Source organism: Pongo pygmaeus, chromosome 14, assembly GCF_028885625.2.
Source record: "Pongo pygmaeus isolate AG05252 chromosome 14, NHGRI_mPonPyg2-v2.0_pri, whole genome shotgun sequence".
Classification (NCBI taxonomy): Eukaryota; Metazoa; Chordata; class Mammalia; order Primates; family Hominidae; genus Pongo; species Pongo pygmaeus.
The window spans coordinates 97,655,587-97,682,475 of record NC_072387.2 but is presented as its reverse complement, the minus strand read 5'-3'; the positions used below and the strand labels follow the sequence as shown (position 1 = coordinate 97,682,475).

Below are 26,889 nucleotides of genomic sequence, written 5' to 3'. Positions count from 1 at the left end.
GGCTGAGTGGGAAGTGCACCTCCTGTGGTGAACCCAGGGCCAAGCAAGACCTGGGCAGGGGTGTCAACACCTGGGAAGGTCTCTGGCTGGCAAAGTGGATGAGAAAAATCCTGCATCAAGAATTTTATTCAGTTTTTGGGATGGGGCAAAGGCAATTCATTTACTGATTTTAATTTTCTCTATATTTTGTCCAAAGACCTAAAGATTAAGGTTGTGTCCATGTACTACTCTATATGTATTTAGGGTTAACAGAGATAGGCCTTTTAGTTCTTGACCCTGGAAATTATATCTGACTTAAATATTTACTCTTGGAGATTTTGGACTTATTTTTTGACTCTTTTTGTAGGCCACACCATGTGATGAATTAAAATTATTTGTATATCATTTTCCAAGTAGGCTAATCTATCTCCCTTAAGTCTTATTAACCAGAAACTCTTCTAGAGCTTTACTCCTCTAATGCTGAAATGTCATGAAGACATCAGAGATAGTTACATCACATGTTTTAGACAGGCATTTATTAGCAAAAATGTTAATACAATTTGAAAAATTTAAATACCAATAAACTACCTTCTTGTTTAAATTGAATGCAGTGCCTTATTTAGTAAGTTTAACTCCTCACTTAAGTTTCCTTTCACAGTAATTGGCAAAACCATAAATCTAATTGCTAATGTCAAAATCAAGGCATATCTATTCATCTCTCATTCTGAAACAATAAATCACTAGAGTCAATTGACTCCACCATTTAAAGATTCTCAGATCCTCCACTTCTTCCTACCATTCTTATTCCCACAGGTATAGTGCAGGCAACTGTTATGTCTCATTCTGATGAGTGACAGTCTTCAATCATTTATCTGAGAGCATCCTGGGTGAATTTTTTCAAAACATAAATTGTCACCCCTCCTTGACTGGCCTCTTGTGAAATTTAGGATGAAGCTTTAATGTTTAATGAGTCCTATAAATTGTTATTATGTAATACTAGCCTACCTAGACTCACCACTCTCATACTGTTTCTAAGCCAACCATACAAATATGGTCTGGGTTACTTCTTTTTTCTGATTTTTACACTTTCAATCATGTTCTCTCTGGTTAAAATATTTCTCTTTCTTTTTGCCCTGTTTGACCTATCCATCAACTGCTCATAATCTAGACTTAACTTTTCAATTTTTTCTGATCCAACAACTAGGCATATTGGCCCTTCTATGGACAGTCCTTGTATTACCCACCTCCTCTATCCTACTGTTCATTGTAATTTTGACTGACATCTTCATAGGCACATTAAACTTGCTAGCTCTGCACCTAGCAACTGTGATGGCCCCATGAGGATGTCACACAAAAGTACAATGAACATTATTTTTACTATTTTTATTTTTAATTTATTTATAATTGATCATATAAACATACAAATATATATAATTTGAATGGTAATGTGAGATCCAATAATTTGATAGTTAATTCAGTAAGCATTTTTTGAGTATTTGCATTGAGTTTGAAATGTATTGGCTGATGCTTTGCAAAGGTAACTTCAGATTTCATGGAACTTATCATGTATTTGGAAGTATAACTAATAAATTGAATAATGCCATTCTATTTATTCTATTTAATGCCATTCTACTTAAAGCCATTCTAAACTTTGGATAAATATTTGTTGAATGAATCAATAAATGACATCAATAAATGACAATTATTAATTTATCTATATTATACAATAAACTCACATTGTTTTGTGCTCCCAATCTATTGATTTTTGTTTTTGTTGTTTTAGTTTGGGTGTGGGGTGTTAGTGGATATCAACTAAATAAATCCACATCTCTCATGTATTAGTCAATGTCCTTGAGTTAAATGTGTTCCTCATAACAAAATGTCCAAGTGGAAGATTTTGAGGGAGATAGAGTGAAAAATCTAGATAATATTGAGAGAAGGACATAGATGCATATTCTGTCATCAGTAAATAAGAGAGAAAAAATATATTTAAATTTAGAAGGGAGATTAGCTATTTCAGAATGGTTGACATTATACAATGATTAAAAATAAAAGCAGTACAGTAAAAATAGACAAACCTTCTCTTGCTGTTCTAGTAGATGATGATCAGGATACATCTGAAAAAGGGAGATTATTAATGTCACAATCTTATAATTTAAAATTAAAAAGGTAAATTTTATAATTTATAAACATTCATAGTAACAGCCTAAAGCAGTGAATAAAGAATAAGAGTGAGTTTACAATGTTTTTAAACGTGATTATATTTCTTGGCATAATTTTAACATTATAGTTCTTAGATGAAATTATTATGGAAAACAATGTTTGGAAAATCCTTCAAATATGTTGTGTTCATTGTTACTTGTATAATATCTACTGCAGCATAAACTAAAGCCTTAACATTAATCTTATTGTCACAGAGTATAAAGGAATGATAAAACATATTGGGTTAATGTAAAAATAGAGCATAACAAAGGAATGAATCAGAAACATGTAAAATGGTCAAATGGGAATATTTTCTATTCTCTTTGTCATTTTCAGGGGAAATTTTAGCATTTGCTTGCAGAGAGATATACTCACTTTTATTTTTTTCCTAGGATCATCCATTAAAACTACTACTCTGCTCTATTTTAATGGCATGTGAATTCATTACTTAAAATTAAGTCATTAAAAGCAAATGTGTATGGATTTACATTTTTAAATTTATTTTCAGGATTTTCTCTTTACCCATACATGTTATAACTTTAGTTTCTAATTAAAAATGCTTTTAAATTTGTTCCATTTTCACCCTCTTCTAACAAGCTCTTTGCCAACCCATTTACTTCATTAGGCTATGACTTTCTCCCTTAGTTAGTGGGTGCTTCAGCTCTTCCACACCCCATTACTTTTCAATTGTCTTCTCCAAAGCACCACAGCACAGAGCAAAATTAGATGATATAGAAGAGTAAACAATGTTTCCCATCACCCATTTTTAAATCTCCTATTGTTTTTTTCCTTTCTCTTTCACTCTTTGTTTCCTGTTATGTTTCCAGTACAACCCACTGGATCTGTAATGTTTTGTGAAGGTCTGCCTAACCTTTCTTCTAATCTGCTTAGCATCCCATCATCTGAGATCTGTGCTCTTTTCAACGTGACAGCCAACTAATCTAAGAATGTAATTGCTAACTGTGTGTAAAAGAAGTATTCATTATTCATACGCTCATAAAAGGTTAGCGTCATGCTTTTACAGGTAATTTTTGCACAAGTAATGTGAAGCAAGAGCAGTATAAAATAAAATTAAAAACTCAAAGATCTTCACCAAAAACTGACAATTTCTTTACTATACTTATTTTTAATTTGTTTAATTGACCATATAAACATATAATTCTACATAATTGAAATAGTAATGTGAGACACAATAATTTATTAATTAATTCATTAAGCATTTTTTGAGTATTTACATTGAGTTTGAAATTTGTTGGTTGGTGCTTTTCAAAGGTAAATTCAGACTGCATGGATCTTATCATGTATTAAGAGATGTAACAAGTAAATAGAATAATGCCATATAGAGTGATAGCAACCACATTAAAAGCACTTATAGTGTATCATGGAAACACATCAGTGACCAACCAATCAAACTTCTAGGAAGGAGTTCAATCAGAAGTGATACCCCAAATGAGACATAGAGAACATAAACACCATAAAGCAAGACAGATTATGGATTATTCAATAGACAAAATTTTAGGCAGAGAGAACAACTAGACAGAAAGCAAGGGAACCACAAGAGTGAGTGCAAAGTATATGATATACCTGCGCTTGAATTTATAAAGAAGGTATTGGGAGTAACAAGTGGAATCTTGGATAAGAAGATCAAGGCCAGGTCACGGAAGATGCTGTTGATCACACTAGAGATTTTGATCTTTATACCCAATGATGTTTGGGGATATTAATAAACATCAGGCTGAGAAATAATTTTTATGTTAGGAAAATCTGTTTTTCTGCTTCATTTTATTTTGGAATTTTTGTTTTATTTTGCTTTGTTTTTAGAGAATGGATGATATGGTTTGGCTCTCTGTCCCCACTCAAATCTCATCTCAAATTGTAATCTCCATAACCCCACGTGTCAAGAGAGGGACCTGGGGGGAGGTGATTGGACCATGGGGGCAGCTTCTCCTATGCTATTCTTGTGATAGTGAGTGAGTTCTCATGAAATCTGATAGTATTATTAGTGTTTGACAGTTTCTCCTTTACACACTGTCTCTCTCGTTTGCCACAATCTAAAACGCGGCTGCTTGCCTTTGCACCATGATTGTAAGTTTCCTGAGGCCTCCCCAGCCATGTGGAACTGTAAGTCAATTAGACTTCCTTTGTTTATAGATTACTCATTCTTGGGTAGTTCTTTATAACATTGTGAGAAAAGACTAATATGATGGAGGATAGACTTTAGGCAGCAGGCCTGGAAGCATGAAGGTCAGTTCTATGGTGGCTACTACACTAAATCAGTTTTGGTAAAATGAGGGGCTGAACTAAGGTTATAAATAAGGTTAAATTACTAGAACTTGGATTTTTTTTGGTAAGGTAAAAGAGGAGACATTGATGACTCCTACATTTTTGGATTTTCTAACTAAAATGTTACAACTGTCAGGGTCTCAAATGAAACTTACATCAGTCAGGGGTATAATTAGACTAGTATGGTCAATATGACCTCCCTGAATAAAACATTTTCTTCATAATTGATGGGGCTCCCCAAGTAAGATCTATGATATTCAGGAGCCATGAGCCATGGAAAATGAAAGAGAATTGGACATACATATGGAGGTGTAGACGGTTGATTTGTCTGAGAGAAGAACCTGGGAACATTTGCTGAAATTTCTGGTAGACTTCTGGTTCACATTAAGGGAAATGGTGATTAAATTATGGCTAAAGCCATATAAAAGAGAATGGCAGTTAATAAAAGAGTAGACGGTTAAAATTTGGGAGCTTGCAACAGTTTGAGGAGCTGCACTATAGTTTTTTTCTTTGTGAGAAAGACTTTAAGGGATGATTTTGAAAATATATTTTAATAGCATAAATATGATATCTATCTATCTCTCTATTTCTATATCTGTAAGTATCATTCCTTTCTCCATGCCTGTTGGACCTTAGAGTTGTCAACTCACTTGGGTTTACATATAATGGTTGCAAATTTCATCTTTTCTTTCTCAGTGTAGGTGTATTATCTGTAATTGTTGTCTAACAATGGATCAGAAACTTCTGCCCACCCAGGCAGCCATAGGGCTGACTGCTACATTTGTGACAAAGCCCTGTTACTTAGAGGAAGTTTAGCAACAACCAGAGTACCATTCAAGGAGCTGCCTTTGAATCTACTTTCCAGTACTCAGCCCTTCATTATTCTTTTTAATTCCCCCTCATTATCAGGCATCAAAGTGAAGGACCATTTATTATGTGAATAACCACAGGATTTATTCAATCTTCACAATACAGATTCACAGGGACTTTTCTCAAACTCTCTTAATTGGCCTACAAGTTCTCATTCTTCCTTTCCTAGAAAGCTATATTTCTGCCAGTGTCCCCATCTCATAGACAAAACTGTCAAGAACTGTGAATAGTTTGAGATGTTACCCTATTTTCAAGCTGAAATATTAGCCTCAAAGTTTCATGAATCCGTCAGAAGACCTCTTGGATGAAAGCAAGTCAATTAGTTGGTCACTCTGATGACAGCAGTCAGAAGAGCAGGTTCTTCTTGTCTTCTGTTCCATAAGCTCAAATTGCTACAGTGTGATGCAAAGAATTACACACAATGGGTTGAATTACAAAGGAGAAACTCTTTTCTTAGGAAATGCAAATCTTTTACAGGATAGGAATCAGGGAATTACGCCTGTTACTTGCTCTGGAGGGAAACACTATCTCTGTCTTCCAAGATTGTTTGCTATACAAACAGCAAAGTAGTCTGAAATAAAAGCAATCAGTGTCTCTGCTCACCAGATGTGTAGAAAGGGAGGGTACACATGGAGAATTATCTCCCAGTATATAAATGCAGAGCAAAAGAAAACCTGCACCCTCGGTGTGTAGATAAACACAAAAGGAGCTTTCCAATGTATTTTTTAAAAAATGAATAATATTATCTGTGCCCTTGCCTCACACATGGATGAGGCATTTTGAGGATGCTTCAAAATGACCACTCTTTTATTAACTGCCATTCTCTTTTATATGGCTTTAGCCATAATTTAACCACCATTTTCCTTAATGTGAACCAGAAGTCTACCAGAAATCTCATCAAATGTTCCCATGCCTCACACATGGATTAAGACCTACTTGCTACAAGCTTTGTAATAAAACTAGAATAGAGTGTCATCCAAACAGAGAAGTGAAAGGCCTGCTTTAAAGAGTATAGCTTATGCACTAGAACTGTTAGATAATTTGGCAAAATTGTTTTGGAGAAAACACCTGCTATTGGACATGATAAAATAACTAAGACTAGACTTAGCCAACCAGTACAATTTGGATGTTGAAATGCAGGCAATGCCTGAAGGCACTTTCCAAATGGCAGTGCAAAGAAGTGGATTCTGAGCAGATCATGGTCTTATTGAACTGAGGAGGCAGAGATCGAGCTCAAAGTTATAAAGTGCTTATGACATAAACTTGATTGTATCCTATATATACAGCTTCTTTTATTTGCCATTTCTTCATATTCCTAGGGTTTCATTTATTCTACTATATGTTATGTTTACATTTACACTTAGTTGTCTTTCAAGACACAATAAAATAATACCATACCAAAATAATAAAATTTTGTTTTCTAGAGGGAAGATCTTTAAGTAGAAGCCAAGATAGAGATGTTTAGTCCAATGAGATTGTTGCAAGTTATAGCATTCAATATGAGCCTGAGCTTTTGTTTTTTCTTAATGCAATGAAGCTTCAGTTTTTATATCATGGGTTTTATGTCTCTGCCTTTGATATAAATGTTAGATTTTGAAATTTGGTATCTTTTCTTAAAACAACATATTAATTACATTTTCCATGGCCAGGAACTAGCATAAGGCCATGTTTTAATGATATATTAACATGGTTTCTCAGTATTATTGGAAATTTATTATGGAACATCAGCTTTTTAAAAAAACTTTTAAAGTGATTTTGAAATTTTCTCAATTCTAGAGTAAGGTGATGTGTGACACAAGTCACAAGTCTATTCTTTGACACATTTGACATTTATGTTTTTGGAATATTGACTTTTTGACCATTTTATTAACTGAGCTTTTGGTATGACCACCAGTGAAAGTCAACAGTTGCACTCACTGTAAACCTTTTTCTTGCAGTATTTCTTTAGCTTTTGATGATATTTTTTCTGACAATTTTAGTGTTTGTACTTACATGTTTTTACAGTTTCCTTTGTATATGTGTGTATATGTACCCATATATATATATGCTTATATTTACATGTTCCATAATCAAGTGCATATGTATAGAATGTCACTTTGTATGAAGACAATTCAAAAATACAATTATTCTAACATTTTCATCTTTTTTCTCCTTTATAAGTACATAAAGTGTCTTGCACTTTATGCTCTTGAACATGTAGATTTTTATCAGTGTAAGCTGATTCAAGTGGCCATTAATATTTGGCCAAATAGCCAATTATTATTAATTTAATATTCCATTGTCTACTTAATTATTACCACTTGCCCAGTAATAGCCCCTTTAAGATGGCTTTAATACCTATGAAAACCTCAAAACTATACTAAAATTTGAAGTGTTATAAGAGGCTCCAGACCCAAGCCTTTATTTTTCTTGTCCCATGGCACATAATCAAATGTGCTTCAAGGAGCCCTATTACTGTTAGTAGACGTTAGTAATAGAAACAAATAATATCTACATTGTTTTGTATGGGTCTTCATGAGAATTTTTCATGGAAAAAGGTGCAGTTATAGTATTAAGATATGGTTAGGAATAATAGAGTTAGAAAAATATGTATTTTGTAAGTCATGATTTCCAATTAATGTTTTCATTATTACACTAGTTATAGCTTTCTTTCAATGTAAGGGGTTATGGATACCAAAGATGTTCTCATTTATTGATAGTACCTCCTCTGTACCTTTTAAACTTCAAGATTTTAAACTCTTAGCACAGTGAAGGTCTATGTCAGTTAGATTTATAGATGTCATGATATTAATTGGGAACAACAATGGTATTGATTTTATAAGGACTGAGCCACATCTTTTTACTGACTGTGAACTCTCAGTTCCAGTGGAAGTTTCCTTGAGGGACAACCAAGCCCAGTTCATCACAGAAGAAATCAGTCCTTTTAGGGTTAATTATGACAATTCTTCAGGCACACATTAAAAAGCACATGAGTTGACACTTTGATTTCTCATCTGCAGCTTTCAAAGCTAGAATTCTTGAAATTATTGTTCTTTCCTGTTAACTTTCTCCTCCACATCCAATTCTCTGTCAGGTTCTCTCACTTAAATTTCCTGAATATTGTTAGAATACTTCCCCTCTGCAAGGTCATTACTGTCACTGCCCGTGATCAGGCTATTTCTCCTCTCATTTATAGTATTACCCTTTTAACTTTTCTTTATTTATCCAGCTTTGACCCTCCCCTGCCATTCCTTCCCATGCTGCTGTCAGTGATTTTTATACAACGAGTATACAATGGTATTTTATCTCTTAAAATGCTTCCATGGTTTTCTGCTACATTTAAAATAAAACTGAAATACCCAATCATGGCAGAGGAGACACTTCATTCCAGCTGATAATCTCTTCAGCTTCTCATGATGTCGACATCACTTGGTAAATGGAAGACACTTTTCCAAAATTGTCGTTTATTTTTCTCTGAATTACAAACCACTTTTTAAAAATGTTCTTGCTAAACTCATTTTTTTCTTTCCTCGAGATCAATTTATTCTTTAATGTATAGATACCTATCCACTGCTTCCTTGTCTGCCCATCTCTCACTACTTTTTGTTAAGTATCAGTGATAGGGAGAATAATGCCCTTATACTCAAAGATGCCCATCTCCCAATCTCCAGCTCTGAAAACATATAAAGTAAAATTCCAAAAAAATCGAAAATATAATTAAGGCAAAGGACATTGATTTAGGAATATTATTTTATATTACCTCTGTGGGGCCAATTGCACCATGTGAGCCTTTAAAAGCGAAAGAGCAAGCTGGAAAAGTGAGTCAGAGATTTGTTGTGAGTAGGGCTGCACTCACTGTTGCTGGTTTTGGGGGAAAGGAAGTAGGCTAGGAGCCAAAGAATGTGGCAGCCTCTAAAAGTTGGGAATGGTCCACAGTTTACAACCAGAGAAACATAGAGATGTTAGTTCAACAGTTTCAAGGAAGTGAATTCTGGCAATAATACAATTGAGGAAATACATGGATTTTCTTCTAGGATCTTCCAGAAAGAAACAGAGCCCTGAAGATACCTTTATGACCCAGACACTTCTTCTAACCTATAGAACTCTAAGAATATCTCTCTTATGTACTCTCTTTTACCTTTATTAAAACACTCACTACACAATATCGTGTTTGCCAATTGACTTGCCACTGTCTCAAAAGACTGTGCCCTCCTCGTTGGCACTGTTTTCATTCTTATCAACCTGCAGAGTGCTGGGAACATAGTAATTATTCAATAAATCATAGATAAATTAGTATATAAATGTAGTGCAATTCATACATTTAATTTATCTTCTGTGCTTTATTACAAATAAAAAATACCCTTAGATATCATATTTAATTTTTAAAATATCTGTTCCTTTCTCTTTTATTTTCATCCTCTTCATTCTTTTCCCTTTTTTCTTTACTTTTCCTTCATTTTATTTTATCTTTTCTGACTCTTTACATGAAAAAAAGGCTTCAATATTTTCCAAATACCAACAGATTTGGCTATTGAACACTTTCAGCCTTTTTTCACTTCTATTCCCCTCCATGGAAAACAGAGTCAATGCAAGCAAAATTAATCTGACAATTTAGTGCAACTCACTGACAAATAACTTACATTTGGCATAAAAATTATTTGGCTAAGCAAAGTGCTATCACATTTCTTTTTGACATTCAATAATGGCAAATAAATGGAAGAAGTATAAATAGATTACATTTGAAGTGACAACTATGCACAGTGTTAATTTCAACTACTTTCAAAACTTTAGAAGTCCATTATGAACTACAAGAGCTTACAAATAAACTCAATTAATTAAGCTTTGGCTAATAACTTAGCATCACTATATTGATTGTAATTTTCCATATATGAAATTATGTTACTTATTTTCAGGAAGCATAAGATTTGCATTCTGTATTCAGTTAATATTAGATTGATTGTAGTACAGCCTTAGAAGTTGGCCTGACATTGTCTTTACTCATCATATGACTGCTTTGAAATACAAAATAGATTTGGATAAAGAAAGAGAGAGTGGAAAAACATGGTATAATTAATAAAATTTTCATTTATCTTGCCATCATGGATAAGTGTTACTAGAAATATCTTAACCCTTTTATTCCAAAATGTACATTTTTTCTCTAATGTCACCTTTTTCAGGAAAGGAAATTTGGGGTAGAAGAGAGATAATTTTATATCCAGATTGGCAAGCCATTCTAACAAAATAGATTACAATATTTATTTACTTATTTTGCTTTTTCAATGATATGTTCTTTTTTGCAAACAGTTAGACAATGGTGGAACATTTGATAAATATATTTAGGAGAATAAACTTTAGATGAAAGTGGTCCACAAACCAACTCTGTAGAAGATGATGGAAACAGTTTTTCTGAGCTGCATCCTCTGCTAAAGGAAGATGAACTGTATGAGGGCGATTTCAGCTCTGCTTCTTAGATTTCCAATGAGATTATTGGAAGATGCTTCTAAAGGCAACTCAGGATAGTCAATGTGAAGGTTCAGCATCCAGAATATTGGACCCTCTCTCTTCACTTCACATACAGTGGCTGCACTTATGCTTTTCCATATCAAATGCTAAGATTCTATCTAACTTTTATTTAAAACTTTTAAATGCTTTTACATTTAAACAGATAAATTATGGTTTGTCAAATAATTTGTCTAGATCTAACATGCTGCATTTCTAAGTAAAGGGATATGTTGTGAAAAGAAAATGGTTACGAATAAGATAAACTATTTATATCCTACTAATCTTAAAATTATCTTACAAGAAATTGTAATTTATTATACAGTCAGTGGCAGATGTTGAAGAAAGATTATATTGGAAGACAGAATGTACAAGATGAAAGAAAGAAATTCTACACTAAACCATGACTGGTTTGAGACTAGCAAAATTATATAAAAGAATCAATAACTGCCAGACAATATGAGACTCAAAAAGACGCTCTATAGGCTTATGAGCTTGTTAAATAGTCTTAAAAAACACTATAAAATTTGTTTTAAAATATGAGGAACAAGTCTCAACAAACCTCAAGAATAAACCTTCAGAAGGTATTACCATGTCATAGGGAGATTCAGCTAAATATCAATAATTAACTTAGAAAATTCTCAAATTGTTTGAAATGTAGTCAGTGTTCCTATTTAAAGACGATAAAAATACAACATCTTGTAAATCATGCTATGCAGCTAAAGCTTATGTAGAGGAAAATATGTAATTGTAGTTCTTATAATTGAAAGGTTGAACAGTTGACACAGTCTAATTATCCAGCTCAAGGTGTTAAAAACAGAAAGGCATAAAAATAAGAGCCTAAATGAGACAGATAAGATATTGAAATATTGAAATCAAATTTAAAATTATACAAAATCCTTCTAAACTCTTATGTCTGTTATTCGAAAATGTATAATTGTAAAAATTTTCCACCAAAATTAAACAGAAAGATACACCAATATCAGAGATGGAAAAGGGGCATCACTACATGTGCTACAGTCTTTAACAATAGATCTGACTGAATGCTTTCCCTGAGACCAACAATTACGACTTCTGTTTATAACTGGCCTGGAGCTCTTAGTAATAAAGTAATAAAGTAAAAAGGAAAAATTAAAGGAAGTTGGAAAGAAAGAACTAATTCTGTCTTGATCCATATACAACATTATGGTCTCTATGAATAATCCAAGAAAAACTAAATTATAGCAATTTATATGAACTTTTAGCAAGGTTATCAGACATACTCATGTCAAATATCAATTTTTATATAAAAGCATCCAACAAATAGATATGTTATTTAAAAGAATATTACTATAAACAATCAAGCATCTAGAATAAATCTAGAAAGAGTTATGCAAGATAAAACAATACTAAATTTAACTGAGCAAAATCATAACAGGCCTAAATAAAGAGAGGTATAAATTGCATTTGATGTTTGTGATTTGGAAGACTCAACAGTGTAAAAACGTCAATTTTCCTCAAATTAGTTTACACATTCAAAGAAATCCCAAACAAAATATTAGAAAAGAGAGAGAGGGAGAGACAGAGAGAGAGAGAAAGTGTGTGTGTGTGTGTGTGTGTGTGTGTGTGTGTTTGTGTGTGTACCGACAAACTATTTCTAATTTTATATGGACAAGTAAGTAAGAGGCCAACAGGAACTAAAGCATCTAAAGAATGAAATCTGAGAAGTACCCTACTTGATACCAAGACTTTTAGGCCCACAAGAATTAAGACAGTATGGTACTGGCTCAAAGACAGACAAGCCAATTAATGTAATCATGAACTGAGGGAATGCAAAGATTTTCTAAAATGAATAAAAGGAAACAAAAGCAAAAACAACTAACCATAAAATTTGAAAGTTGGAAAATCGTATAATTATGAACTTCTATTAATCAAAACCTTTAAAAAATTGAAAAGGCAGACCACAGACATAAAGAATATAGCTGAAATATACTGATCAGTGGATTCACACATCAAATGTATTAAAAATTTCAGTATATAAAAGCGATAAATGTAATCACAAAATGAACTAGAAACAAATAGGCATTTCAAATAAACAAGATAAACAAATGATAAATAAGTATATGAAGAGAGGCTCAATGTCATTGTTTATCAGGAAAATGCAAACTAAGCCACAATTAAATTATTATCATCAAATTATTTTTACTATAATAACCAACACATCTATAATGCTGTGTATGTGCCAAGCATAGCTGTAAAAGTGTTACATATGTTTTCTTTATAAACTTTACAACTATATTATTTTTGTTTTCATATGAAGAAACACAAAGCAGCCAAATAATTTATAAAAAGTTTTAGAACTGCTGAATGGGAGAGTCGGTATTGGCATATTATTTATTTAAGCTGGAATTATCATATGAGAAATATAACCTTTCATTCTTCTCTGTGAATTCCTTTACATATAGTAATATATTCTTCAGAATTAAAGAGCAGAGAAAAAATTACACCATATATTTTTTACAGATTCATGAATGTATAATTGATATATCTTAAAAACGACACCTATTTAATGTATAAAATGTGATGAGTTTGGATATAAGTGTACACCCATGATACCATCATCTCAGTTAAGGTAGTAAACATAGCCATCACTTCCAAAGGTTTTCCCATGTCCCTTTTTTTTTTTTTGTAAGAACACTTAACATGAGCTCTATCCTCTCAACAAATTTTTAAGTGCACAAACTGTACTTTCAATTATAGGCATTATGCTGTATACCACATTATCTAGAACTTACTTATTTTGTATAACTGTAACTTTATACTCACTGAACAACAATAACCATTGTGTCCTCCTCCTACCTCCTGGTAGTCACCATTCTATTTTTCCTTTCTATACCTTGGCCATTTTAGATATCTCATATAAGGGGAGTCATTCAGCATTTGTCTTTCTGTCACTGACATTTCACTTAATATAATGTCCTCCAGACTCAGGTAAGTTGTTGCAGATGTTAGGATTTCCTTTTCTCAGGCCAAATTTTATTCCATTGCAGGTATATTTCACATTTTTGTTTTTCTTCACCCATTCATCTGTCAATGGACTTTTTGGTTATTTTCATATCTTGGCTATTGTTAATAATGCTGCCATAAACATAGGAGTATAGCTATCTCTCTGAGACCCTGACTTCAGATCTTTTTAATATATGCCCAGGAGCAGGATTGCTGAATCACACAGTGGTTCTATTTTTAATTTTTTTAGGAACCTCCATGTTTTCCATATTAGATGTGCCATTTTACAATTATTTCTACTAAAAGCATAAAGCGTTCCAATTTTTCTCCAGCCTTTCCAACACATTTTGTTTTTGTTTTTGACAATAGCCATCCTAAGAGGTGTGAAGTAATATCTCGTTGTGATGTTGCTTTGAATTTTTCTGATGTTCACCAAATCTTAATTACTGTTCTTAACTGCTGTTGCCAGATTCCAACAGAGCAGCTTGACGTTTCACAAATTCCATATTTTTGGTCATAAAATTGGTAAAAACAAACAATGAAGAATAGATACACATTCTTCAAGGACTGCAACCCTGCCTTTTTGGCTGACAAATGTGTCCTCAGGGTCTAATGCAGTAACTAATGCATAAATAAATGTGCATTTAATAGGTGAATCTGCTTCTGTTGGATTTGTTTTCTTATTATACACATGCAATTATTCAGACTTATAATTGTTATATATTCTAAACCACTAGACAATGAACACTTTGATAGTATAAAGGCTTCCTTAATCAACAGAACATGTTTACTTCTTTCTTTGCATTTTTGCTCACAATGTATAAATATTTTAAATGAATATCACCATCACACTCCCTTCTGCCTGGTTAACTCTTAGTCCCTTGCCATAGAACAAATTCTTAGTCCTCTGCAAACAATTTCAAAATTAATCTTTTTCCTACAGTTCTCATGTGGTTTTGCAATTCTGTCCTATCATTACTTCTTTTGTATTTAAAATTGTATATTTATATTTTCCTTGTGATTATGTGATTTATTGGTATATAAATAAATTATTGTTATTCAAATACCACGACTTCTGAAAATTAATGTTGTCTGAAAGTTTCTTTTGTTCTATCCTTTATTTTTCAGAATGGGTCTTAATTTAAACTTGCCCTCTAATGTATCTTTTATATTTAAGGACTCACTAACAAACAGTGTTTAGTTTTCCCAGGATTCATATTTAGAGTCCTAAGTAGATATTAAGTAAAATATTACTACTTTCCAAAAGAAAAATCATCTTGAATTTATCTCACAAAGAGTATCATTTTATCATTTTATTATTCATTTTTATATCTAAATAGAAATTATCGACTGGGTGCGGTGGCTCACGCCTATAATCCCAGTGCTTTGGGAGGCCGAGGCAGGTGGATCAAGAGGTCAGGAGTTTGAGACCAACCTCCTGTTGGTGAAACCCCACCTGTACTGAAAATACACACACAAAAAAAATTAGCTGGGCATGGTGACATAAGCCTGTAATCCCAGCTACTCGGGAGGCTGAGGCAGCAGAATCGCTTGAACCTGGGAGGTGGAGGTTGCAGTGAGCCAAGATTGTGCTAGTGCACTGCAGCCTGGGTGACAGAGCGAGACTCCATCTCAAAATAAATAAATAAATAAATAATATCAAATATAATTAATTTCTATGAAGTAGTATTTATAATAAATGTCTTATATTCAAATACCAAGATATCCTATGCTAATTATGAAATAAATGGACACCCTAATATATGTGTTACAAGCTACTTTGATATTAAATTTTTCGTCATTATAAAATTAGCTTTTTACCAATTTTTTTCAGGCTTATATTTTTTAAATATATTTTAAATCTTTTAATTCACAAATAAAAAGCAAACATATGATAAAATTAGTTAATTTGCCCTCAAGTCACATTTTGTATTTCTAAATGCCAAGATATCTTGGTACTGACAATCTACTTGCCACTGCATTGCAAAGAAAATTCAATTTATGGAAGATCATGCACTTATTTGCAAGTCATTTCCTAAGATTGCAAAATATTTTCACATTAGCATTTGATAACCTGTTTATTTTTCTTTTGTTTATGGTAATAGTTGTATGTATTTATAGATTACATGTGATTTTTGATAGATGCAATGTGTGATGATCAAATCAGAGCAATTGGGATATCCACCACTTCAAACGCTGATCATTTATTTGTGTTGAGAATATTTCAAATCTTTTCTAGCTATTTTGAAATGTACAGCAAATTACTGATAAGTATAGTCACCCTAGTGTGCAGTAAAACACTATAATTTATTCCTTCTATCTAACTATATGTTTGTACTCCTTAATGAACCTCTCTTCACCTTCTACCCCTTCTCTTCTTAGCCTCTGGTATCCAGCATTCTAATCTCTACCTCTATGAGATAAACTTTAAAGTCTCTCACATATGAGTGAGAACATAAACATGATAAAGTTTTGAAAATGGCTTTGTAGTTTCATATTAAAACGTTTAATCATAATGTGTTTATTCAAATGTTACTTTCAATAAAATAATGAAGCAGCAGAAATGGTTAATAGTTTACGTTGTAACAACTATTGGTCAGAACCTAATACAATAAATTTTAAGGGGTAAACAGTACATTGTTTAAACATTGCAGTGTTAGTAATTAAAATGAAAATAAAATTAAATAAAATATAGTTTTCATTTTCTTTGAAACTGAAGTTTAAAGAAATTTTAAATAGAAAATGAAAAAGATAAAGTATATGGTTTTTGAAACTTGAAACAAAGCTAGATGGAATGGATAAGATCTAGTATTTGATAGCACAGCAGGGTGACTACAGTCAACAATAATTTATTGTATATTTTAAAATAACTAAAAGAATACAACTGGATTGTTTGTAACACAAAGAAAGAATAAGTGCTTGAAGTTATGAATCCCCTATTTACCCTGATGTAATTATTATGCATTGTATGCCTGTATCAAAATATCTCATATACCCCATAAATATATATACCTACTATGTACCCACAAAAATTAAAAATTAAAAAATCAAATTGTATTTAAAAAGAAGACTTCTGACATTTTCAAAGGCTGCTGCTGATAATACTGGCTCTTTATAAAAACTCACTTAGGTGGGGTGTACTTGCCCAAACCTGTAGTCCCAACTCTCAAGAGGCTGGGGCAGGATGATCACTTGAGTCCAGGAGTTCAGAATTACAATGAGCTATAATCGTACCATTGCACAAAAAAATTTAACTTCAAATGGTGTGGGCATTTCATTTCAATCACTGAGACGGATAAAATACAGTCATCAGTACCAATTATTTTCTGTCTTTCTGTTTATCAAAATATTTAAACATCTGTGGTACTTTTTCCTTAAAATCCAAGAAAATTTGTTCATTTCCCAAAACAGTTCTGCTTTTTTGCTTTATTTAACCTTGCATACTGCCATTGTTATAATTCTATGACACCCTCAGTTTTTCTCTATGATCTTAGTGCCTCACATTTGGAGCTTATTTCCTTTGTATTCTGCACCAGTAGCCAGGTTTTAACCAATCATTACCACTTCTCAAATCTTTAAGTCCTGGCTTAATAAGGCCAAGCATCTCATCTACTACTTAAAACTAAAGCAATTAAAATTCCTATTCAAAATGTCATTGCTAAATTAACAATCATAGTCCAGGCTGGTTATTGAGCATTTTTTTCATGTTGATGAGTTTGAGCCTAACCATTGACTTACTGAGTTTTTTACAGCAATATGAAGGGCTTCACAATTGGTTAATTACCCTAGCTATTGTCAACTCTTTCGTGGGTCCCAGTGTGTCAGAGAAGAATAGAATATAAATAGACACTGAAGTCAAAAACCTAATCACTTATAGAGCAATATGGGGCTTTTCAGCTCCTCTTCTACAGCACTGAAGCGAAACGTGATTTGCGTCTGTGAATGCCAATGACCAACCAGACAGCAAGGCTGAAGATTAAATGAGTAGATGAGGGTGAAATAATCAGAGATAAAAATAATATTCTTAATATGGTGTGCTAACACTGCATTCAGAGAATCATGTCTTCAGCTGAATAAATGTTTCTGATATTTAAAAAATGGTCAATTACATTCTTATCCATATAGTCAAACCAATATATTAGCACCGGCCAACTTTCTGATACCAGTAGACAAAATTACATAAGCATATGTTTTTTTTCTTCCACACTCAGTAGCTGAAAAATTAGATTTCATATGTTGAGCATAATCAGACTATATTTGATACAAGTATAGCCTTTGGTTATTAAAAAGATAAGGCCTAGGAAAACACTCTTTCTAAAAATCTACTATAATAATGAATTATTTATCCCTGAATGTATTCTGCTCTTTAGAGAACATTACCAAAAAATAATTTTTTTAAACATTAAAATGAGTTTTGATCTGGGAATTACATTAATTGTTCGTAAAAATCACGTTTATATACTAGTTTTGCAAAGTCTGAGCACAAATTGATAAAGTAATAGCGCCTGTTACCTAAACTTTTTATTTCATCTTATCCAATTCATTCAATACACAGATACTAAAGTAAAAATTGATATAATATAGAGAGGACTAATTAAATGATGTAAAACTGGTGAAAATTATTAAAAATATATTTACTACAGAGAGCAGATATAAACAAATTTCAGAGGAAAAGATATTGAACCAAGTAAAATGTTATATCTAAATGTCAAAATACATAAATCAAGAAGCCTAGAAAATACTCAAGTATTTCTCAAATAATTTATTATTTGTTTCTCTCTAAGAATTGACAAAGGAGATAACACATAACAGCACTAACAACATGAAAAGCAAAAGAAAAGGAGCAAAAATTAGAGAAGACAATTAAGTGATGATTAAATTAGGAAATGAAGCAGTTATGAGGGCAAGGACAAATGGAGAGAAATGAAAGAAGAAAGCCATAAAAAACAACTGGGGAAAGCATAAGGAACAATATTTAAAATGTGAATTAAGTAATAAAACTTGCAATCGTGACTTTTCGTTGTTCTCAGGTTTAAAATCCAAAATCATTAATATGATGCAAATATCCTAGTCTTGATCTTTTATTTTCTATCTTATATTGTTCTCACCTACAAATTTTCCATCCTCACCTCCCATCCTCCATACTCCAACCCCTACTTTCCACACATATTGTCACTTCAAATATATTCAAATAGTTGACGTCTCAGAGATCCAATCATCCACAAAGATGTAGACATTAAAATACAATAGAATTTTATCAACCCCTATCCCACAAGTTATTGACACAGAAGAACCCAGGAAATTTCACCTGTGATACAATTACTCTGGACTTGCCATGATATTAACTGAGACAACTGGTTTTGGATATTGATATTCCACATAATGAATCTGCTCCCCGAACACAAGTTATTAAATAGAACCTCCAAAGACAGTCAAGTTGTCCTTTCATACGTAACCTGGCAAAATTGAATACATGGTGATATAATGAGGTATTTTAAATAAAATGTAAAGGGCATTAACATATCTGATATTATTGTCAGAGGCCCTGTTGCCTTCAGAGATAAAATATTAATTTCCTAAAATATTCCTCTGTTATGACTTAGTTCAAATCTCTGTTTGCACAAGCACCGAGCCTGCAACATCACCATGTTCAAATAGTTTCATTGCATCCCAGGTGTTCATATGTGGCCATGTATGGTTTTCAATGATTAAATACCCAGAAATATCTGTAAATCACTAAGTTCTCAATTCACAGTGATTCATTTGAAATATTTTCACCATAATTGCTTCATTAACCAAGCTTCTACAATTGTGATTTTTTTTGTTCATTTGTTTCCTAGAAGTACTTTCTGACTCATTGCAAATTCATTTGCATGAAAATGATTCATCAAACTCGGAATTGAGGGCAATTCTTCTCAATAGGACATTGGTTTCTTTCTATCTGCTGTGAAATATTTGAAAAAGCATTATCATCAGAATAAAATCCATATCTGTAGATCTACACTATTATATATTAATGATTAACAGTGGAAATTCTGGTATACATGACCTCAAATACAAGCTCTGATATGTATTACCTTTACGGCCAAGGGTTATTAAATAACTTTTTAGACCCCAAGTTTCTTTATCTTCAAGAAGAATATTAATATGAGCAATATATGCTTATAGTTAATATGAAATGAGATAATTCTTATAAACATTTAGCTCATTCTTCTCGTTTACATACTTTACACCTATATATTTTACAAATATGCTATTCCTTTTGTTATATTTATTACAGCTGCTGTTACTCTTATTCCTACTGGCATATTATTAAAATACGCTTTTAACAAAATATTTGCTGCCTAATTTATCTGTTCTATATCAGTAGTTATATATAATATACACACACTATATGCATATATATGATACATTATATATTCATTTATATACATATAATTGGTTATACACTGTCAGCCTAATGTCATTAAAAGGAAATAGAAATATGTGAAAAAAGGTCAACATAAATAGTCTTGGGAGATGTATTAATAAATCATCTCAAGAAAGATTTGTTTATTTTGGCAACATACAGTCATTAACTCAAGTGAGAGAAACTTATGAACCCGAAGATAAAAAAAATCCATAAGGAATGATTGTTAATCTTAAGAAGCTTACGTTGGATTTCTTTGATTAACTAATTATTGTTGGTGCCTTAGAATATAAATGAGCAATGTTTTGAAATAATTGATGAGAAAGGCTGATTTTTTTATTGAGACAATGTTTTTCTAGTGATATGAAGAGCACACAATTTAACTTGGGGAAAAGAAATAAACTTTACATTTTACTTTATAATCAAATTTCTGTAATAATATTAAGCATTGAATCCATTGTTAAGGAGTGAAGCGAAAATTTACTCAGATCTACATACTGTTACTAAATTTTTTAAGTTTATAAATTTATAAAAATGTAACATGTTTTACTATATTATTTTCTCACTTTATCTTTGGTCCGAGGTAAATTATGTATGATGATGCATTATTATTTAGAATTAAAAAAAAGAAGAATCCTAGAAATTGGCACATAGGGAATAATTTGTCTGTCCTTTGACATAGATAATTCTGAGGTAATTGCTGCTCCTGGTTACAATCACTTTTTTTTAATATCATGTCCCAGACAACATTATTTTTTTGTTGCAATTGTTTCTGACTTTAAAAAAATCCTGCCTTCAGTCTCATATATTTATGAAAGTAAAATGTCTTCTTAACTTCTTAACTCTATCATTTATCTTAACATTTATCATACAAGTAAAATATGTGTGCCAATAAGGGTGTGTGTGTGTGCGTTTGTACATGTTTTCACATGTATATTACATACAGATTGATACAGACATGCTCACATATTTTCATAATCATAAAATAGATCTATCTACATATATATAAATTTGAAAATTTTATCAAAAATTTCTATGATAAAAAATTATTTCACCCAAAGTTTTTATACACTATTCTAAATTTATTGTCCATCAAAGTCATTAAATATAAGTGCCTAATTATTATCTATAAAACCACATTGGTTAGCTAAAACATAATTTGTAAGTGTACATTTGATCTCCCAAAATTACTCAAGGCATTGAGGAGCTAAACATGACCTTCAGATGGACAGATGGTTTATACGGTACTGACACTGGTCCTCTTGACAAAAAAAAAAAAAAAGGCATAAAGACACTGTATGCAAGTTAATGCTTATGGTATTTTATTTATCAAGGGTTTGATATTTATTGCTTAAAGAATGTAAAATTATTTTATATATAATATAAAATCTAAATATACAATTGCCAACAAGATAAAAATGCCTAACACCTAATGTCTGAAACATTCAATAGTATACTTTATGCTCTCATAAGGGTTAGACCTCCAAGAGAAAAAAAAAAGAAAGTTCGATACAAAGAAATATTAAAAAATTCTGTATTCTGAGCATAGACAAAGTGTCAACATACAGGCATAACAAAAGGAACGTGGGAAAAGTAAAAGAGAAGATAAAACGTCGCTGCCACAGTGAGTGTTAGATATGGTGGTAGACACAGTGGACATTTATATTTACAATAAGAAAATAGAGAGCCCAGAAGCTTCTGAGATCAAGATCTTAGAAAGTTCCACAATAACAAGAACTTTATGAGACTTAAGAATGTTTGAAATCTTAAAGGTAACAATAACTGTGCTAAGCCTAACTCACGTCCCTATACAAAAGAGACAAGCGATTACACATATCTGCATCTTCATCAAATGAAGCATTGAAAGATTGAAGTTCTGTATTGATTGAAAATCACAGTAAAATAGAGTTGCTGCTCAGTATTCACAGGAGATTGGTTCCAGGACCTCCTGTGGGTACCAAAATCCACGGATACTTAAGTCCCTTTTATAAAATGATGTAGTATTTGATTATAACCTACTAACACCCTCTTGTATACTTTAAATCATCTCTAAATTACTTATAATACCTAATAAAATGTAAATGCTATGTAAATAGTTGTTATACTGTATTGTCTAGGTAAGAATAAAATGGAAAAAGTCTGTACATATTCAGTACAGAGGTAGCTATGCATTTTTTTCCAAATGTTTTTGATCCATGGTTGGTTGAATCCATGGTTGCAAAACCCAGGGATAGGCAGGGTTGACTATATTATGGATCGTTTCATATATAAGGCAGTACTGTTTTAGTGAAAAGCTAAAATAAACTATATCTACTTAAGAAGACATGATAATAGCTGAGAATATTGGAAAAATAAGTTTTTGACGCACATCATGATACAGAAAATCACTCCTCTCCTACGAAAAACAAAAAACAAAAACAAACAAAAAAACCCTACAAACCAACCATAGGAAGTATTATTATTTAATAATAATAAAGTATTATTATTAAATAATAATGGAATTTAGCTGGATACATGGTAGATAAATAATTGTCAGTTACATTTTTTATACTAGCAATAAAAATGGGAATTAAATTTAAATAGAGAACTCCGTTTGTTACAATAGCCAAAACATTACATTTCTATGAATGAATCTAGTAAATATATGAAAACTTTGCAATATCTTCACACTGAAAACTATGAAAAGCATTTCTTAAATTATATCTAAATAAAATGGAGAGTTATTCCAAGTTAATGGATTGTTCTACTCTTACTAGCAAAATACCTGTTCTCTTCAAGTTTCCCTAAAGCTTCTATGCAATCCTCAAAAAATTTCAGCATGATTTTCCTTTTATGGAAATTGAGAGTATGATCCTAACATGTAGATTAAAAGTCAAATGTCCTAGAATCACTAAAGCAATTTTGAAGCAGAGCAAAACAGAGCAGGTATTACCACATACCACGACTTACTATAAATACATAGTAACCCAAACAATGTGACATTGTTTCAAGGACAGACAAATGGTCCAATGGTGCAGAATACAGAGTCCAGTTAGAGACCTGCACATTAATTTTTAATTGATTTTTTAAAGTCCCCATTACAAATTCTCTGGGGAAAGGATGGTTTTTACAATCCATGGGGGAAAATGGTTATATTAATTCACTTCTCTTTCCAAACAAACACAAACTAATGTTAGATGGCAGATACACCTAAATATTACACATATATTTATCAAATTGCTAGAAGAAAACACATAAAAGTCTTCATTAACTCAATCTCTGAATAAATTTCTTAAATAACATGCAGTAAGCAATATCTAAAACATTGATACATGGTGCTTCATTAAGAAAAAAAAAATCTAGTTTTCAACAAACCTGATAATTAAGGGAAGTGATACAAAGACAACTGTCTGGGAAGAGGTATTTTCTCTTTCTCTCTCTCTCTCTCTCTCTCTCTCTCTCTATATATATATATATATATATATATATATATATACATACACACACACATATGTTTGTATATTAGATATATGTTTGTATAATATATAATATACATACACATACATATGTATATATATAGAAAAATAGGTTGAATTGAATGTGTGCTTCACAGAAAGGTATCAAAAAGTTTCATAAACTTGTGGAAATGTTTTATTATCATTATTGATCACAGATATGCATATTAATATTACAATGAACTATCACTACCTATCAGAATATCTAAATAAATGGCTGAAAATAACAAGAGTTTCTGAGGATGTGGAATAACAGTAACTATATTGATAGTGATTACAAAAAATGTAAAACCATTTAAAAGAAAATGTTTTGATAGAACCAATTTGAAGAAAAAAAAATAGTATCCTTTCATATGCCTGGAATCAGCAACTCCGTTCCTATATTCTATATGCCCAACATAAATACACCAAAACCGATATGAAAAAGTGAACATGGAAATTTTATTCATTACAACCATAAACTTGACAAGACTCAAATGTCCAATAACAGTAGAATGGGTTAATCACGATAGTGTTTACAGTTGGGTATGATCCTGACTGGAGCATGGTATGAGGGAGTCTACTTGAGTAGTAGTTACACAATCTTTATGTGTGTTACATGAATTACACATTTAATATATGTAGACTTTTCATATGGGATGCCTTCAAAGAGGGAAACAATATTTGGCAATTTTTGCCCATGCTAAATCAACAATAAATATTATAAAATAATACTTTTGACAATGAAAAATATCTTCATCCTGCAGTTCACAAAGTAAGTCGTATATAATTGTATTTTATAAACCACATATTAGTGTACCACTGTGAACTACATGTATTCACAGTATCTTTGTTTCACTATTGTAATATTATACCAAAAGCATATTATATTATAGACAAGTGTGCAATTTACTTAAAATGTAAATTAGTATTATCTTCTATTATTCTATTTTTTAATATCTTAGAGCATTGCCTTAGTCCATTCTCACATTGCTATAAAGAAATACTTGAAACTGGGTAATTTATAAAGAAAAGAGGTTTAATTGGCTCACAGTTCTGCAGGCTGTACAGAAAGCATTGCTGGGGGGGATGCCCCAAGAAACACAATGATGGCAGCAGGTGAAGAGGTCGCTGACACATGGCCAGAGCAGAAGAGGGGAAGGTACTACGGCGGTTTCCAACAAGCAGATCTCAGGAGAACTCTATCACAAGACAGCACTAGGGGGATGGTGCTAAACCATTAGTAATAACCCCCACAAGCAAACTGCCTCCCACCAAGTCCATCTTCCACACGGTAGATTACAATTTGACGTGAGATTGGGGTGAGAATACAAATTCAAACCACAATAAGTATGGTATTATAAAAATTACTGTAGCAAAGTATACAATTTCAGGTTTATAAGGACTCTATAATCGCATGAGATACTGTTATGTAAAAATGAATGACCTTTCATAGCATTTTACTACAGAAATCTTTCGTCTTTGAAAATTGTAAGATTTGAAAATAAAGAACCCACAGCAGTGGAAGAAACTTGATCCTAAGTTTTGAAGATTGTTAGAAAATGAAAATTATGTATACAGCGCCAACTGTGTGTGACACAATGTTACTTTTGTCCTAGAAATGTAATATATTACTTAATCTAACAATAATTAGAGTATGTATTGTTATATTTTTTACAGAAGTCAGAATTAACGCCTACATTTAAAACAAATGCTTATACTTTCTACTGTGCATAGGGGCACAGAAAAAGAGTGAATTTATCCTGGAATAATAGCCACAAGTTCAAAACCCATTACAACATTGACAGTGTGCTTCTTAAAACTGCTTCTGCCAGAAATACTTCCAAAAATGGCATATTTGGGAGGAATTAAACAAAAATCATTCTTGGCTCCCTCTATTAAAAGTGTGTTTTCTTCCTCTAAGTCTGTAGGATTTGGAGCAAGCCAAAATATCCTTGTATAAAACTTTTAAAATTCCTACTTAATAATGCTAGAAGATTTGTGAATTTAAATTGGAATACAGATAATATTTTACTGGCATTTTGGTCAAGAATGAAGATTATTCTCAGCTGCTCTAATATCTGATAGAGTAGGAATCATTATTTTCTATAATGGTTTTCAGGTAAGAGACAAGGGAGCCCGAAGCAAAACAGCCAAATTTACCTTTGTTTTTGGCAGTCATTCTGGGTTGTCTCCTCATCACTATCTCTTAGACATCTTCCTTGCTATTAAAACTCCACATGGGCTCACCATTCTCCAATTTGCTTTCAGCAGTGCTCTGCCTTTCCTAGGAAACATGGAATGGCTCCTAACCTGCCTCTGACAAAAATGTGGTCTCATTTGCCTGATGAGTGATTGTTTTAGGCAAGGTCATCTGACAAAATTATGCTAATTCAATTATACAGAGAAGTTCTCTCAATGTGAATGCATTCTATGATGAATTTTCTGTTCCTGATGGAGATGAAAGACAGATTTTTTTTTTTTTTCTGCTTCTTGATTTTGGCCTCCGCATGTGACACAAGTTGCCATACTGGAACTACTAGAAGACAACATTCCGAGGATGGCAGAATGGAAAACTACATTCTTATTCAGCCACTGAGTTAGCCATATCAGTATTGCCTTACTGCCAGACATGTTTTTATTTTATCTGTTACTTTCACATGCAAACACTGTAACTTTAATTTTTCATTTCCTATATTTCAGACTGATTCCTACAAATTATAGAGTAGATTCTAAACCTTTTAAAGTAGAATATAAATACCGTTGGAATGCCAGTAACATTTTGCTAACTTGGAGGAGAGCCAAAGGAATCAATTCAGGAGACAACTGTGTATGGGTTCTCTGAAAGGAATAAAACTACGGTCCCTGTCTTCAATGAGAAATAAGTTGAATAATTTCAAAACAGTTTAGTCATTGGGATCAATCTATGAGCACCCAGTAAGTTTTTAGCATACAGAAACGTTCTTAAACTATTAAATATTAAAAAATAGCCATATTTGAAGCAACTCGAGTTTGTTATTAGCAGACATGGAAGTGTGAAATTTTTAAATTTCATCCCTTAAAAAGCTATGGTTGACTCTGTTACATTTGAGGATACCACCTAAGAAGAAGGCTAAAGGTAAGTTCAGCACTCAGACTGTACATGACTCTTTGACTACAAAATGTTTAATTGAAGTGAGCTGTTCTTTAGTAATGCCATCATGTTGAAGG

General features: G+C 32.1%; 1 long non-coding RNA gene across 1 annotated transcript in view; it reads right to left on the bottom strand.

Moving 5' to 3' along the window:
- Positions 1–26,889, bottom strand: part of LOC134738037 (uncharacterized) — a 68,126-nt gene that overhangs the window by 7,106 nt on the left and 34,131 nt on the right. The window contains exon 2 of the long non-coding RNA XR_010123508.1: positions 2,058–2,096. This is a non-coding gene — a long non-coding RNA (uncharacterized LOC134738037). The remainder of the gene's footprint in view (positions 1–2,057; positions 2,097–26,889) is intronic.